Source organism: Dermacentor andersoni, unplaced genomic scaffold, assembly GCF_023375885.2.
Source record: "Dermacentor andersoni unplaced genomic scaffold, qqDerAnde1_hic_scaffold ctg00000039.1, whole genome shotgun sequence".
In the NCBI taxonomy this organism is placed as follows: Eukaryota; Metazoa; Arthropoda; class Arachnida; order Ixodida; family Ixodidae; genus Dermacentor; species Dermacentor andersoni.
In genome coordinates, this window is record NW_027314752.1 from 32787225 (window position 1) to 32805701 (window position 18477).

Sequence of the window (18477 nt, forward strand, 5' to 3'; positions counted from 1 at the left end):
CATTTGGGCTAGATGGTGCATACTTGAATTGGGAAAGAACAGCGCCAACTAAGACGATCACGCGAGGGAGAACGACACAGGAAAAGCGCCATAAAGATAAGCTGTCACATAAAAAAGGGCCCTGTGTTTTCGAAAGATGGTTCAGGACAACATTCATTTGGGCTAGATGGTGCATGCTTGAATTAGGAAAGAACAGCGCCATCTAAGACGATCACGCGAGGGAGAACGACACAGGAAAAGCGCCATAAAGATAAGCTGTCACATAAAAAAGGGCCCTGTGTTTTCGAAAGATGGTTCAGGACAACATTCATTTGGGCTAGATGGTGCATACTTGAATTAGGAAAGAACAGCGCCAACTAAGACGATCACGCGAGGGAGAACGACACAGGAAAAGCGCCATAAAGATAAGCTGTCACATAAAAAAGGGCCCTGTGTTTTCGAAAGGTGGTTCAGGACAACATTCATTTGGGCTAGATGGTGCATGCTTGAATTAGGAAAGAACAGCGCCATCTAAGACGATCACGAAAGGGAGAACGACACAGGAAAAACGCCATCAAAGACGATCACGAGAGGGAGAACGACACAGGACAAGCGCCCTAAAGATAAGCTGTCACATAAACAAGGGCCCTGTGTTTTCGAAAGATGGTTCAGGACAACATTCATTTGGGCTAGATGGTGCATACTTGAATTGGGAAGGAACAGAGCCAACTAAGACGATCACGCGACGGGGAACGACACAGGTGAAGCGCCATAAAGATAAGCTGTCACATAAAAAAGGACCCTGTGTTTTCGAAAGATGGTTCAGGACAACATTCATTTGGGCTAGATGGTGCATACTTGAATTAGGAAGTAACAGCGCCAACTAAGACGATCACGCGAGGGAGAACGACAGAGGAGAAGCGCCATCTAAGACGATCACGAGAGGGAGAACGACACAGGACAAGCGCCCTGAAGATAAGCTGTCACATAAAAGAGGGCCCTGTGTTTTCGAATGATGGTTCAGGACAACATTCATTTGGGCTAGATGGTGCATACTTGAATTAGGAAAGAACAGCGCCATCTAAGACGATCACGAGAGGGAGAACGACACAGGACAAGCGCCTTAAAGATAAGCTGTCACATAACAAAGGGCCCTGTGTTTGCGAAAGGTGGTTCAGGACAACATTCATTTGGGCTAGATGGTGCATACTTGAATTAGGAAAGAACAGCGCCATATAAGACGATCACGAGAGCGAGAACGACACAGGACAAGCGCCTTAAAGATAAGCTGTCACATAAAAGAGGGCCCTGTGTTTTCGAAAGATGGTTCAGGACAACATTCATTTGGGCTAGATGGTGCATACTTCAATTAGGAAAGAACAGCGCCATCTAAGACGATCACGCGAGGAAAGACGACACAGGAGAAGCGCCATAAAGATAAGCTATCACATAAAAAAGGGCCGTGTGTTTTCGAAAGATGGTTCAGGACAACATTCATTTGGGCTAGATGGTGCATACTTGAATTAGGAAAGAACAGCGCCAACTAAGACGATCACGCGAGGGAGAACGACACAGGAAAAGCGCCATAAAGATAAGCTGTCACATAAAAAAGGGCCCTATGTTTTCGAAAGATGGTTCAGGACAACATTCATTTGGGCTAGATGGTGCATGCTTGAATTAGGAAAGAACAGCGCCATCTAAGACGATCACGAAAGGGAGAACGACACAGGAAAAACGCCATCAAAGACGATCACGAGAGGGAGAACGACACAGGACAAGCGCCCTAAAGATAAGCTGTCACATAAACTAGGGCCCTGTGTTTTCGAAAGATGGTTCAGGACCACATTCATTTGGGCTAGATGGTGCATACTTGAATTAGGAAGGAACAGAGCCAACTAAGACGATCACGCGACGGGTAACGACACAAGTGAAGCGCCATAAAGATAAGCTGTCACATAAAAAAGGGCCCTGTGTTTTCGAAAGATGGTTCAGGACAACATTCATTTGGGCTAGATGGTGCATACTTGAATTAGGAAGGAACAGCGCCAACTAAGACGATCACGCGAGGGAGAACGACACAGGAGAAGCGCCATCTAAGACGATCACGAGAGGGAGAACGACACAGGACAAGCGCCCTGAAGATAAGCTGTCACATAAAAGAGGGCCCTGTGTTTTCGAACGATGGTTCAGGACAACATTCATTTGGGCTAGATGGTGCATACTTGAATCGGGAAAGAACAGCGCCAACTAAGACGATCACGCGAGGAAGAACGACACAGGAGAAGCGCCACAAAGATAAGCTGCCACAAAAAAGGCCCTGTGTTTTCGAAAGATGGTTCAGGACAACATTCATTTGGGCTAGATGGTGCATACTTGAATTAAGAAAGAACAGCGCCAAATAAGACGATCACGCGAGGGAGAACGACACAGGAAAAGCGCCATAAAGATAAGCTGTCACATAAAAAAGGGCCCTGTGTTTTCGAAAGATGGTTCAGGACAACATTCATTTGGGCTAGATGGTGCATACTTGAATTAGGAAAGAACAGCGCCAACTAAGACGATCACGCGAGGGAGAACGACACAGGAAAAGCGCCATAAAGATAAGCTGTCACATAAAAAAGGGCCCTGTGTTTTCGAAAGGTGGTTCAGGACAACATTCATTTGGGCTAGATGGTGCATGCTTGAATTAGGAAAGAACAGCGCCATCTAAGACGATCACGAAAGGGAGAACGACACAGGAAAAACACCATCAAAGACGATCACGAGAGGGAGAACGACACAGGACAAGCGCCCTAAAGATAAGCTGTCACATAAAAGAGGGCCCTGTGTTTTCGAATGATGGTTCAGGACAACATTCATTTGGGCTAGATGGTGCATACTTGAATTAGGAAAGAACAGCGCCATCTAAGACGATCACGAGAGGGAGAACGACACAGGACAAGCGCCTTAAAGATAAGCTGTCACATAACAAAGGGCCCTGTGTTTGCGAAAGGTGGTTCAGGACAACATTCATTTTGGGCTAGATGGTGCATACTTGAATTAGGAAAGAACAGCGCCAACTGAGACGATCACGCGAGGGAGAACGACACAGGACAAGCGCCATAAAGATAAGCTGTCACATAAAAAAGGGCCCTGTGTTTTCGAAAGATAGTTCAGGACAACATTCATTTGGGCTAGATGGTGCATACTTGAATTAAGAAGGAACAGCGCCGTCTAAGACGATCACGAGAGGGAGAAAGACGCAGGACAAGCGATTTAAAGATAAGCTGTCACATAAAAAGGGCCCTGTGTTTGCGAAAGATGGTTCAGGACAACATTTATTTGGGCTAGATTGTGCATACTTGAATTAGGAAAGAACAGCGCCAACTAAGACGATCACGCGAGGAAGAACGACACAGGAGAAGCGCCATAAAGATAAGCTGTCACAAAAAAAGGCCCTGGGTTTTCGAAAGATGGTTCAGGACAACATTCATTTGGGCTAGATGGTGCATACTGGAATTAGGAAAGAACAGCGCCAACTAAGACGATCACGCGAGGGAGAACGACACAGGAAAAGCGCCATAAAGATAAGCTGTCACATAAAAAAGGGCACTGTGTTTTCGAAAGATGGTTCAGGACAACATTCATTTGGGCTAGATGGTGCATGCTTGAATTAGGAAAGAACAGCGCCATCTAAGACGATCACGAGAGGGAGAACGACACAGGACAAGCACCATAAAGATAAGCTGTCACATAAAAAGGGCCCTGTGTTTTCGAAAGATGGTTCAGGAGAACATTCATTTGGGCTAGATGGTGCATACTTGAATTAGGAAGGAACAGCGCCAACTAAGACGATCACGCGAGGGAGAATGACACAGGGCAAGCGCCATAAAGATAAGCTGTCACATAAAAAGGGCCCTCTGTTTTCAAAAGATGGTTCAGGACAACATTCATTTGGCTAGATGGTGAATACTTGAATTAGGAAGGAACAGCGCCAACTAAGACGATCACGGGAGGGAGAACGACACAGGAGAAGCGCCATGTAAGACGATCACGAGAGGGAGAACGACACAGGACCAGCGCCTCAGAGATAAGCTGTCACATAACAAAGGGCCCTGTGTTTGCGAAAGGTGGTTCAGGACAACATTCATTTGGGCTAGATGGTGCATAATTGAATTAGGAAAGAACAGCGCCAACTAAGACGATCACGCGAGGAAGAACGACACAGGAGAAGCGCCATAAAAATAAGCTGTCACATAAAAAAGGGCCGTGTGTTTTCGAAAGATGGTTCAGGACAACATTTATTTGGGCTAGATGGTGCATACTTGAATTAGGAAAGAACAGCGCTATCTAAGACGATCACGCGAGGGAGAACGACACAGGAAAAGCGCCATAAAGATAAGCTGTCACATAAAAAAGGCCCTGTGTTTTCGAAAGGTGGTTCAGGACAACATTCATTTGGGCTAGATGGTGCATGCTTGAATTAGGAAAGAACAGCGCCATCTAAGACGATCACGAAAGGGAGAACGACACAGGAAAAACGCCATCAAAGACGATCACGAGAGGGAGAACGACACAGGACAAGCGCCCTAAAGATAAGCTGTCACATAAAAGAGGGCCCTGTGTTTTCGAATGATGGTTCAGGACAACATTCATTTGGGCTAGATGGTGCATACTTGAATTAGGAAAGAACAGCGCCATCTAAGACGATCACGAGAGGGAGAACGACACAGGACAAGCGCCTTAAAGATAAGCTGTCACATAACAAAGGGCCCTGTGTTTGCGAAAGGTGGTTCAGGACAACATTCATTTTGGGCTAGATGGTGCATACTTGAATTAGGAAAGAACAGCGCCAACTGAGACGATCACGCGAGGGAGAACGACACAGGACAAGCGCCATAAAGATAAGCTGTCACATAAAAAAGGGCCCTGTGTTTTCGAAAGATAGTTCAGGACAACATTCATTTGGGCTAGATGGTGCATACTTGAATTAAGAAGGAACAGCGCCGTCTAAGACGATCACGAGAGGGAGAAAGACGCAGGACAAGCGATTTAAAGATAAGCTGTCACATAAAAAGGGCCCTGTGTTTGCGAAAGATGGTTCAGGACAACATTTATTTGGGCTAGATTGTGCATACTTGAATTAGGAAAGAACAGCGCCAACTAAGACGATCACGCGAGGAAGAACGACACAGGAGAAGCGCCATAAAGATAAGCTGTCACAAAAAAAGGCCCTGGGTTTTCGAAAGATGGTTCAGGACAACATTCATTTGGGCTAGATGGTGCATACTGGAATTAGGAAAGAACAGCGCCAACTAAGACGATCACGCGAGGGAGAACGACACAGGAAAAGCGCCATAAAGATAAGCTGTCACATAAAAAAGGGCACTGTGTTTTCGAAAGATGGTTCAGGACAACATTCATTTGGGCTAGATGGTGCATGCTTGAATTAGGAAAGAACAGCGCCATCTAAGACGATCACGAGAGGGAGAACGACACAGGACAAGCACCATAAAGATAAGCTGTCACATAAAAAGGGCCCTGTGTTTTCGAAAGATGGTTCAGGAGAACATTCATTTGGGCTAGATGGTGCATACTTGAATTAGGAAGGAACAGCGCCAACTAAGACGATCACGCGAGGGAGAATGACACAGGGCAAGCGCCATAAAGATAAGCTGTCACATAAAAAGGGCCCTCTGTTTTCGAAAGATGGTTCAGGACAACATTCATTTGGCTAGATGGTGAATACTTGAATTAGGAAGGAACAGCGCCAACTAAGACGATCACGGGAGGGAGAACGACACAGGAGAAGCGCCATGTAAGACGATCACGAGAGGGAGAACGACACAGGACCAGCGCCTCAGAGATAAGCTGTCACATAACAAAGGGCCCTGTGTTTGCGAAAGGTGGTTCAGGACAACATTCATTTGGGCTAGATGGTGCATAATTGAATTAGGAAAGAACAGCGCCAACTAAGACGATCACGCGAGGAAGAACGACACAGGAGAAGCGCCATAAAAATAAGCTGTCACATAAAAAAGGGCCGTGTGTTTTCGAAAGATGGTTCAGGACAACATTTATTTGGGCTAGATGGTGCATACTTGAATTAGGAAAGAACAGCGCCATCTAAGACGATCACGCGAGGGAGAACGACACAGGAAAAGCGCCATAAAGATAAGCTGTCACATAAAAAAGGGCCCTGTGTTTTCGAAAGGTAGTTCAGGACAACATTCATTTGGGCTAGATGGTGCATGCTTGAATTAGGAAAGAACAGCGCCATCTAAGACGATCACGAAAGGGAGAACGACACAGGAAAAACGCCCTGAAGATAAGCTGTCACATAAAAGAGGGCCCTGTGTTTTCGAATGATGGTTCAGGACAACATTCATTTGGGCTAGATGGTGCATACTTGAATTAGGAAAGAACAGCGCCATCTAAGACGATCACGAGAGGGAGAACGACACAGGACAAGCGCCTTAAAGATAAGCTGTCACATAACAAAGGGCCCTGTGTTTGCGAAAGGTGGTTCAGGACAACATTCATTTTGGGCTAGATGGTGCATACTTGAATTAGGAAAGAACAGCGCCAACTGAGACGATCACGCGAGGGAGAACGACACAGGACAAGCGCCATAAAGATAAGCTGTCACATAAAAAAGGGCCCTGTGTTTTCGAAAGATAGTTCAGGACAACATTCATTTGGGCTAGATGGTGCATACTTGAATTAAGAAGGAACAGCGCCGTCTAAGACGATCACGAGAGGGAGAAAGACGCAGGACAAGCGATTTAAAGATAAGCTGTCACATAAAAAGGGCCCTGTGTTTGCGAAAGATGGTTCAGGACAACATTTATTTGGGCTAGATTGTGCATACTTGAATTAGGAAAGAACAGCGCCAACTAAGACGATCACGCGAGGAAGAACGACACAGGAGAAGCGCCATAAAGATAAGCTGTCACAAAAAAAGGCCCTGGGTTTTCGAAAGATGGTTCAGGACAACATTCATTTGGGCTAGATGGTGCATACTGGAATTAGGAAAGAACAGCGCCAACTAAGACGATCACGCGAGGGAGAACGACACAGGAAAAGCGCCATAAAGATAAGCTGTCACATAAAAAAGGGCACTGTGTTTTCGAAAGATGGTTCAGGACAACATTCATTTGGGCTAGATGGTGCATGCTTGAATTAGGAAAGAACAGCGCCATCTAAGACGATCACGAGAGGGAGAACGACACAGGACAAGCACCATAAAGATAAGCTGTCACATAAAAAGGGCCCTGTGTTTTCGAAAGATGGTTCAGGAGAACATTCATTTGGGCTAGATGGTGCATACTTGAATTAGGAAGGAACAGCGCCAACTAAGACGATCACGCGAGGGAGAATGACACAGGGCAAGCGCCATAAAGATAAGCTGTCACATAAAAAGGGCCCTCTGTTTTCGAAAGATGGTTCAGGACAACATTCATTTGGCTAGATGGTGAATACTTGAATTAGGAAGGAACAGCGCCAACTAAGACGATCACGGGAGGGAGAACGACACAGGAGAAGCGCCATGTAAGACGATCACGAGAGGGAGAACGACACAGGACCAGCGCCTCAGAGATAAGCTGTCACATAACAAAGGGCCCTGTGTTTGCGAAAGGTGGTTCAGGACAACATTCATTTGGGCTAGATGGTGCATAATTGAATTAGGAAAGAACAGCGCCAACTAAGACGATCACGCGAGGAAGAACGACACAGGAGAAGCGCCATAAAAATAAGCTGTCACATAAAAAAGGGCCGTGTGTTTTCGAAAGATGGTTCAGGACAACATTTATTTGGGCTAGATGGTGCATACTTGAATTAGGAAAGAACAGCGCCAACTAAGACGATCACGCGAGGGAGAACGACACAGGAAAAGCGCCATAAAGATAAGCTGTCACATAAAAAAGGGCCCTGTGTTTTCGAAAGATGGTTCAGGACAACATTCATTTGGGCTAGATGGTGCATGCTTGAATTAGGAAAGAACAGTGCCATCTAAGACGATCACGAGAGAGAGAACGACACAGGACAAGCGCCATAAAGATAAGCTGTCACATAAAAAAGGGCCCTGTGTTTTCGAAAGATAGTTCAGGACAACATTCATTTGGCCTAGATGGTGCATACTTGAATTAGGAAGGAACAGCGCCAACTAAGACGATCACGCGAGGGAGAATGACACAGGGCAAGCGCCATAAAGATAAGCTGTCACATAAAAAGGGCCCTCTGTTTTCGAAAGATGGTTCAGGACAACATTCATTTGGCTAGATGGTGAATACTTGAATTAGGAAGGAACAGCGCCAACTAAGACGATCACGGGAGGGAGAACGACACAGGAGAAGCGCCATGTAAGACGATCACGAGAGGGAGAACGACACAGGACCAGCGCCTCAGAGATAAGCTGTCACATAACAAAGGGCCCTGTGTTTGCGAAAGGTGGTTCAGGACAACATTCATTTGGGCTAGATGGTGCATAATTGAATTAGGAAAGAACAGCGCCAACTAAGACGATCACGCGAGGAAGAACGACACAGGAGAAGCGCCATAAAAATAAGCTGTCACATAAAAAAGGGCCGTGTGTTTTCGAAAGATGGTTCAGGACAACATTTATTTGGGCTAGATGGTGCATACTTGAATTAGGAAAGAACAGCGCCATCTAAGACGATCACGCGAGGGAGAACGACACAGGAAAAGCGCCATAAAGATAAGCTGTCACATAAAAAAGGGCCCTGTGTTTTCGAAAGGTGGTTCAGGACAACATTCATTTGGGCTAGATGGTGCATGCTTGAATTAGGAAAGAACAGCGCCATCTAAGACGATCACGAAAGGGAGAACGACAAAGGAAAAACGCCATCAAAGACGATCACGAGAGGGAGAACGACACAGGACAAGCGCCCTGAAGATAAGCTGTCACATAAAAGAGGGCCCTGTGTTTTCGAATGATGGTTCAGGACAACATTCATTTGGGCTAGATGGTGCATACTTGAATTAGGAAAGAACAGCGCCATCTAAGACGATCACGAGAGGGAGAACGACACAGGACAAGCGCCTTAAAGATAAGCTGTCACATAACAAAGGGCCCTGTGTTTGCGAAAGGTGGTTCAGGACAACATGCATTTTGGGCTAGATGGTGCATACTTGAATTAGGAAACAACAGCGCCAACTGAGACGATCACGCGAGGGAGAACGACACAGGACAAGCGCCATAAAGATAAGCTGTCACATAAAAAAGGGCCCTGTGTTTTCGAAAGATAGTTCAGGACAACATTCATTTGGGCTAGATGGTGCATACTTGAATTAAGAAGGAACAGCGCCGTCTAAGACGATCACGAGAGGGAGAAAGACGCAGGACAAGCGATTTAAAGATAAGCTGTCACATAAAAAGGGCCCTGTGTTTGCGAAAGATGGTTCAGGACAACATTTATTTGGGCTAGATTGTGCATACTTGAATTAGGAAAGAACAGCGCCAACTAAGACGATCACGCGAGGAAGAACGACACAGGAGAAGCGCCATAAAGATAAGCTGTCACAAAAAAAGGCCCTGGGTTTTCGAAAGATGGTTCAGGACAACATTCATTTGGGCTAGATGGTGCATACTGGAATTAGGAAAGAACAGCGCCAACTAAGACGATCACGCGAGGGAGAACGACACAGGAAAAGCGCCATAAAGATAAGCTGTCACATAAAAAAGGGCACTGTGTTTTCGAAAGATGGTTCAGGACAACATTCATTTGGGCTAGATGGTGCATGCTTGAATTAGGAAAGAACAGCGCCATCTAAGACGATCACGAGAGGGAGAACGACACAGGACAAGCACCATAAAGATAAGCTGTCACATAAAAAGGGCCCTGTGTTTTCGAAAGATGGTTCAGGAGAACATTCATTTGGGCTAGATGGTGCATACTTGAATTAGGAAGGAACAGCGCCAACTAAGACGATCACGCGAGGGAGAATGACACAGGGCAAGCGCCATAAAGATAAGCTGTCACATAAAAAGGGCCCTCTGTTTTCGAAAGATGGTTCAGGACAACATTCATTTGGCTAGATGGTGAATACTTGAATTAGGAAGGAACAGCGCCAACTAAGACGATCACGGGAGGGAGAACGACACAGGAGAAGCGCCATGTAAGACGATCACGAGAGGGAGAACGACACAGGACCAGCGCCTCAGAGATAAGCTGTCACATAACAAAGGGCCCTGTGTTTGCGAAAGGTGGTTCAGGACAACATTCATTTGGGCTAGATGGTGCATAATTGAATTAGGAAAGAACAGCGCCAACTAAGACGATCACGCGAGGAAGAACGACACAGGAGAAGCGCCATAAAAATAAGCTGTCACATAAAAAAGGGCCGTGTGTTTTCGAAAGATGGTTCAGGACAACATTTATTTGGGCTAGATGGTGCATACTTGAATTAGGAAAGAACAGCGCCAACTAAGACGATCACGCGAGGGAGAACGACACAGGAAAAGCGCCATAAAGATAAGCTGTCACATAAAAAAGGGCCCTGTGTTTTCGAAAGATGGTTCAGGACAACATTCATTTGGGCTAGATGGTGCATGCTTGAATTAGGAAAGAACAGTGCCATCTAAGACGATCACGAGAGGGAGAACGACACAGGACAAGCGCCATAAAGATAAGCTGTCACATAAAAAAGGGCCCTGTGTTTTCGAAAGATAGTTCAGGACAACATTCATTTGGCCTAGATGGTGCATACTTGAATTAAGAAGGAACCGCGCCATCTAAGACGATCACGAGAGGGAGAAAGACACAGGACAAGCGATTTAAAGATAAGCTGTCACATAAAAAGGGCCCTGTGTTTTCGAAAGATGGTTCAGGACAACATTCATTTGGGCTAGATGGTTCATGCTTGAATTAGGAAAGAACACCGCCATCTAAGACGATCACGAGAGGGAGAACGACACAGGACAAGCGCCATCAAGATAAGCTGTCACATAAAAAATGGCCCTGTGTTTTCGAAAGATAGTTCCGGACAACATTCATTTGGGCTAGATGGTGCATACTTGAATTAAGAAGGAACAGCGCTAACTAAGACGATCACGCGAGGGAGAACGACACAGGAGAAGCGCCATATAAGACGATCACGAGAGGGAGAACGACACAGGACAAGCTCCTTAAAGATAAGCTGTCACATAACAGAGGGCCCTGTGTTTTCGAAAGATGGTTCAGGACAACATTCATTTGGGCTAGATGGTGCATACTTCAATTAGGAAAGAACAGCGCCATCTAAGACGATCACGAGAGGGAGAACGACACAGGACAAGCGCCTCAAAGATAAGCTGTCACATAACAAAGGGCCCTGTGTTTGCGAAAGGTGGTTCAGGACAACATTCATTTGGGCTAGATGGTGCATAATTGAATTAGGAAAGAACAGCGCCAACTAAGACGATCACGCGAGGAAGAACGACACAGGAGAAGCGCCATAAAGATAAGCTGTCACATAAAAAAGGGCCGTGTGTTTTCGAAAGATGGTTCAGGACAACATTCATTTGGGCTAGATGGTGCATACTTGAATTAGGAAAGAACAGCGCCATCTAAGATGATCACGAGAGGGAGAACGACACAGGAAAAGCGCCATAAAGATAAGCTGTCACATAAAAAAGGGTCCTGTGTTTTCGAAAGATAGTTCAGGACAACATTCATTTGGGCTAGATGGTGCATACTTGAATTAAAAAGGAACAGCGCCATCTAAGACGATCACGAGAGGGAGAAAGACACAGGACAAGCGATTGAAAGATAAGCTGTCACATAAAAAGGGCCCTGTGTTTGCGAATGATGGTTCAGGACAACATTAATTTGGGCTGGATGGTGCATACTTGAATTAGGAAAGAACAGCGCCAACTAAAACGATCACGCGAGGAAGAACGACACAGGAGAAGCGCCATAAAGATAAGCTGTCACATAAAAAAGGGCCCTGTGTTTTGGAAAGATGGTTCAGGACAACATTCATTTGGGCTAGATGGTGCATACTTGAATTAGGAAGGAACAGCCCAAACTAAGATGATCACGTTAGGGAGAACGACACAGGACAAGCGCCCTAAAGATAAGCTCTCACATAAAAAAGGGCCCTGTGTTTTCGAAAGATGGTTCAGGACAACATTCATTTGGGCTAGATGGTTCATGCTTGAATTAGGAAAGAACAGCGCCATCTAAGACGATCACGAGAAGGAGAACGACACAGGACAAGCGTTATAAAGATAAGCTGTCACATAAAAAATGGCCCTGTGTTTTCGAAAGATAGTTCAGGACAACATTCATTTGGGCTAGATGGTGCATACTTGAATTAAGAAGGAACAGCGCTAACTAAGACGATCACGAAAGGGAGAACGACACAGGAGAAACGCCATCTAAGACGATCACGAGAGGGAGAACGACACAGGACAAGCGCCCTAAAGATAAGCTGTCACATAAACAAGGGCGCTGTGTTTTCGAAAGATGGTTCAGGACAACATTCATTTGGGCTACATGGTGCATACTTGAATTAGGAAGGAACAGAGCCAAATAAGACGATCACGCGACGGGGAACGACACAGGTGAAGCGCCATAAAGATAAGCTGTCACATTAAAAAGGGCCCTGTGTTTTCGAAAGATGGTTCAGGACAACATTCATTTGGGCTAGATGGTGCATACTTGAATTAGGAAGGAACAGCGCCAACTAAGACGATCACGCGAGGGAGAACGACACAGGAGAAGCGCCATCTAAGACGATCACGAGAGGGAGAACGACACAGGACAAGCGCCCTAAAGATAAGCAGTCACATAAAAGAGGCCCCTGTGTTTTCGAACGAAGGTTCATGACAACATTCATTTGGGCTAGATGGTGCATACTTGAATTAGGAAAGAACAGCGCCATCTAAGACGATCACGATAGGGAGAACGACACAGGACAAGCGCCTTAAAGATAAGCTGTCATATAAAAAAGGGCCCTGTGTTTTCGAAAGATGGTTCAGCACAACATTCATTTGGGCTAGATGGTGCATACTTGAATTAGGAAAGAACAGCGCCATCTAAGACGATCACGAGAGGGAGAACGACACAGAACAAGCGCCATAAAGAAAAGCTGTCACATAAAAAAGGGTCCTGTGTTTTCGAAAGATAGTTCAGGAAAACATTCATTTGTGCTAGATGGTGCATACTTGAATTAGGAAGGAACAGCGCCAACTAAGACGATCACGCGAGGGAGAACGACACAGGAGAACCGCCATCTAAGACGATCACGCGAGGGAGAACGACACAGGACAAGCGCCATAAAGATAATCTCTCACATAAAACGGGCCCTGTGTTTTTGAAAGATGGTTCAGGACAACATTCATTTGGGTATGATGGGGCATACTTGAATTAGGAAAGAACAGCGCCAACTAAGACGATCACGCGAGGGAGAACGACACAGGACAAGCGCCATAAAGATAAGCTGTCACATAAAAAAGGGCCCTGTGTTTTCGAAAGATGGTTCAGGACAACATTCATTTGGGCTAGATGGTGCATACCTGAATTACTAAGGAACAGCCCCAACTAAGACGATCACACGAGGGAGAACGACACAGGAGAAGCGCCATCTAAGACGATCACGCGAGGGAGAACGACACAGGACAAGCGCCATAAAGATAAGCTGTCACATAAAAAAGGGCCCTGTGTTTTCGAAAGATGGTTCAGGACAACATTCATTTGGGTATGATGTTGCATACTTGAATTAGGAAAGAACAGCGCCAACTAAGACGATCACGCGAGGGAGAACGACACAGGTCAAGCGCCATAAAGATAAGCTGTCACATAAAAAAGGGCCCTGTGTTTTCGAAAGATGGTTCAGGACAACATTCATTTGGGCTAGATGGTGCATACCTGAATTAGGAAGGAACATCCCCAACTAAGACGATCACGCGAGGGAGAACGACACAGGTCAAGCGCCATAAAGATAAGCTGTCACATAAAAAAGGGCCCTGTGTTTTCGAAAGATGGTTCAAGACAACATTCATTTGGGCTAGATGGTGCATACTTTAATTAGGAAAGAACAGCGCCAACTAAGACGATCACGCGAGGGAGAACGACACTGGAGAAGCGCCATCTAAGACGATCACGAGAGGGACAACGACACAGGACAAGCGCCCTAAAGATAAGCTGTCACAGAAAAAGGGCCCTGTCTTTTCGAAAGATGGTTCAGGACAACATTCATTCGGGCTAGATGGTGCATACTTGAATAAGGAAAGAACAGCGCCAACTAAGACGATCACGCGAGGAAGAACGACACAGGAGAAGCGCCATAAAGATAAGCTGTCACATAAAAAAGGGCCCTGTGTTTTCGAAAGATGGTTCAGGACAACATTCATTTGGGTATGATGTTGCATATTTGAATTAGGAAAGAACAGCGCCAACTAAGACGATCACGCGAGGGAGAACGACACAGGTCAAGCGCCATAAAGATAAGCTGTCACATAAAAAATGGCCCTGTGTTTTCGAAAGATGGTTCAGGACAACATTCATTTGGGCTAGATGGTGCATACTTGAATTAAGAAGGAACAGAGCCAACTAAGACGATCACGCGAGGGAGAACGACACAGGAGAAGCGCCATAAAGATAAGCTGTCACATAAAAAAGGGCCCTGTGATTTCGAAAGATGGTTCAGGACAACATTCATTTGGGCTAAATGGTGCATACTTGAATTAGGAAGGAACAGTGCCAACTAAGACGATCACGCGAGGGAGAATGACACAGGACAAGCGCCCTAAAGATAAGCTGTCACATAATAAAGGGCCCTGTGTTTTCGAAAGATGGTTCAGCACAACATTCATTTGGGCTAGATGGTGCATACTTGAATTAGGAAAGAACAGCGCCATCTAAGACGATCACGAGAGGGAGAACGACACAGAACAAGCGCCATAAAGAAAAGCTGTCACATAAAAAAGGGTCCTGTGTTTTCGAAAGATAGTTCAGGAAAACATTCATTTGTGCTAGATGGTGCATACTTGAATTAGGAAGGAACAGCGCCAACTAAGACGATCACGCGAGGGAGAACGACACAGGAGAACCGCCATCTAAGACGATCACGCGAGGGAGAACGACACAGGACAAGCGCCATAAAGATAATCTCTCACATAAAACGGGCCCTCTGTTTTTGAAAGATGGTTCAGGACAACATTCATTTGGGTATGATGGGGCATACTTGAATTAGGAAAGAACAGCGCCAACTAAGACGATCACGCGAGGGAGAACGACACAGGACAAGCGCCATAAAGATAAGCTGTCACATAAAAAAGGGCCCTGTGTTTTCGAAAGATGGTTCAGGACAACATTCATTTGGGCTAGATGGTGCATACTTGAATTAGGAAAGAACAGCGCCAAATAAGACGATCACGCGAGGGACAACGACACTGGAGAAGCGCCATCTAAGACGATCACGAGAGGGACAACGACACAGGACAAGCGCCCTAAAGATGAGCTGTCACAGAAAAAGGGCGCTGTGTTTTCGAAAGATGGTTCAGGACAACATTCATTTGGGCTAGATGGTGTATACTTGAATTAGGAAAGAACAGCGCCATCTAAGACGATCACGAGAGGGAGAACGACACAGGACAAGCGCCTTAAAGATAAGGTGTCACATAAAAAAGGGCCCTGTGTTTGCGAAAGATGGTTCAGGACAACATTCATTCGGGCTAGATGGTGCATACTTGAATAAGGAAAGAACAGCGCCAACTAAGACGATCACGCGAGGAAGAACGACACAGGAGAAGCGCCATAAAGATAAGCAGTCACATAAAAAAGGGCCCTGTGTTTTCGAAAGATGGTTCAGGACAACATTCATTTGGGCTAGATGGTGCATACCTGAATTAGGAAGGAACAGCCCCAACTAAGACGATCACACGAGGGAGAACGACACAGGAGAAGCGCCATCTAAGACCATCACGCGAGGGAGAACGACACAGGACAAGCGCCATAAAGATAAGCTGTCACATAAAAAAGGGCCCTGTGTTTTCGAAAGATGGTTCAGGACAACATTCATTTGGGCTAGATGGTGCATACTTGAATTAGGAAGGAACAGTGCCAACTAAGACGATCACGCGAGGGAGAATGACACAGGACAAGCGCCCTAAAGATAAGCTGTCACATAAAAAAGGGCCCTGTGTTTTCGAAAGATGGTTCAGCACAACATTCATTTGGGCTAGATGGTGCATACTTGAATTAGGAAAGAACAGCGCCATCTAAGACGATCACGAGAGGGAGAACGACACAGAACAAGCGCCATAAAGAAAAGCTGTCACATAAAAAGGGTCCTGTGATTTCGAAAGATAGTTCAGGAAAACATTCATTTGTGCTAGATGGTGCATACTTGAATTAGGAAGGAACAGCGCCAACTAAGACGATCACGCGAGGGAGAACGACACAGGAGAACCGCCATCTAAGACGATCACGCGAGGGAGAACGACACAGGACAGGCGCCATAAAGATAATCTCTCACATAAAAGGGCCCTGTGTTTTTGAAAGATGGTTCAGGACAACATTCATTTGGCTATGATGGTGCATACTTGAATTAGGAAAGAACAGCGCCAACTAAGACGATCACGCGAGGGAGAACGACACAGGACAAGCGCCATAAAGATAAGCTGTCACATAAAAAAGGGCCCTGTGTTTGCGAAAGATTTTTCAGGACAACATTCATTCGGGCTAGATGGTGCATACTTGAATAAGGAAAGAACAGCGCCCACTAAGACGATCACGAGAGGGAGAACGACACAGGACAAGCGCCTTAAAGATAAGCGGTCACATAAAAAAGGGTGTCACATAAAGAACGGCCCTGTGTTTTCGAAAGATGGTTAAGGACAACATTCATTTGGGCTAGATGGTGCATACTTGAATTAGGAAATAACAGCGCCATATAAGACGATCATGAGAGGGAGAACGACACAGGACAAGCGCCATAAAGATAAGCTGTCACACAAAAAAGGCCCCTGTGTTTTCAAAAGATGGTTCAGGACAACAATCAATTGGGCTACATGGTGCATACTTGAATTAGGAAGGAACAGCGCCAACAAAGACGATCACGAAAGGGAGAACGACACAGGAGAAACGCCATCTAAGACGATCACGAGAGGGAGAACGACACAGGACAAGCACTCTAAAGATAAGCTGTCACTTAAAAAAGGGCCCTGTGTTTTCGAAAGATGGTTCAGGACAACATTCATTTGGGCTAGATGGTGCATACTTGAATTAGGAAAGGAACAGCGCCAACTAAGAGGATCACACGAGGGAGAACGACACAGGAGAAGCGCCATCTAAGACGATCACGCGAGGGAGAACGACACAGGACAAGCGCCATAAAGATAAGCTGTCACATAAAAAAGGGCCCTGTGTTTTCGAAAGATGGTTCAGGACAACATTCATTTGGGTATGATGTTGCATACTTGAATTAGGAAAGAACAGCGCCAACTAAGACGATCACGCGAGGGAGAACGACACAGGTCAAGCGCCATAAAGATAAGCTGTCACATAAAAAAGGGCCCTGTGTTTTCGAAAGATGGTTCAGGACAACATTCATTTGGGCTAGATGGTGCATACTTGAATTAGGAAAGAACAGCGCCAACTAAGACGATCACGCGAGGGAGAACGACACAGGGCAAGCGCCATAAAGATAAGCTGTCACATAAAAAAGGGCCCTGTGTTTTCGAAAGATAGTTCAGGACAACATTCATTTGGGCTAGATGGTGCATACTTGAATTAAGAATGAACAGCGCCATCTGAGACGATCACGAGAGGGAGAAAGGCACAGGACAAGCGATTTAAAGATAAGCTGTCACATAAAAAAGGACCCTGTGTTTGCGAAAGATGGTTCAGGACAACATTAATTTGGGCTAGATGGTGCATACTTGAATTAGGAAAGAACAGCGCCATCTAAGACGATCACGAGAGGGAGAACGACACAGGACAAGCGCCTTAAAGATAAGGTGTCACATAAAAAAGGGCCATGTGTTTGCGAAAGATGGTTCAGGACAACATTCATTCGGGCTAGATGGTGCATACTTGAATAAGGAAAGAACAGCGCCAACTAAGACGATCACGCGAGGAAGAACGACACAGGAGAAGCGCCATAAAGATAAGCAGTCACATAAAAAAGGGCCCTGTGTTTTCGAAAGATGGTTCAGGACAACATTCATTTGGGCTAGATGGTGCATACCTGAATTAGGAAGGAACAGCCCCAACTAAGACGATCACGCGAGGGAGAACGACACAGGTCAAGCGCCATAAAGATAAGCTGTCACATAAAAAAGGGCCCTGTGTTTTCGAAAGATGGTTCAAGACAACATTCATTTGGGCTAGATGGTGCATACTTGAATTAGGAAAGAACAGCGCCAACTAAGACGATCACGCGAGGGAGAACGACACTGGAGAAGCGCCATCTAAGACGATCACACGAGGGAGAACGACACAGGAGAAGCGCCATAAAGATAAGCTGTCACATAAAAAAGGGCCCTGTGTTTTCGAAAGATGGTTCAGC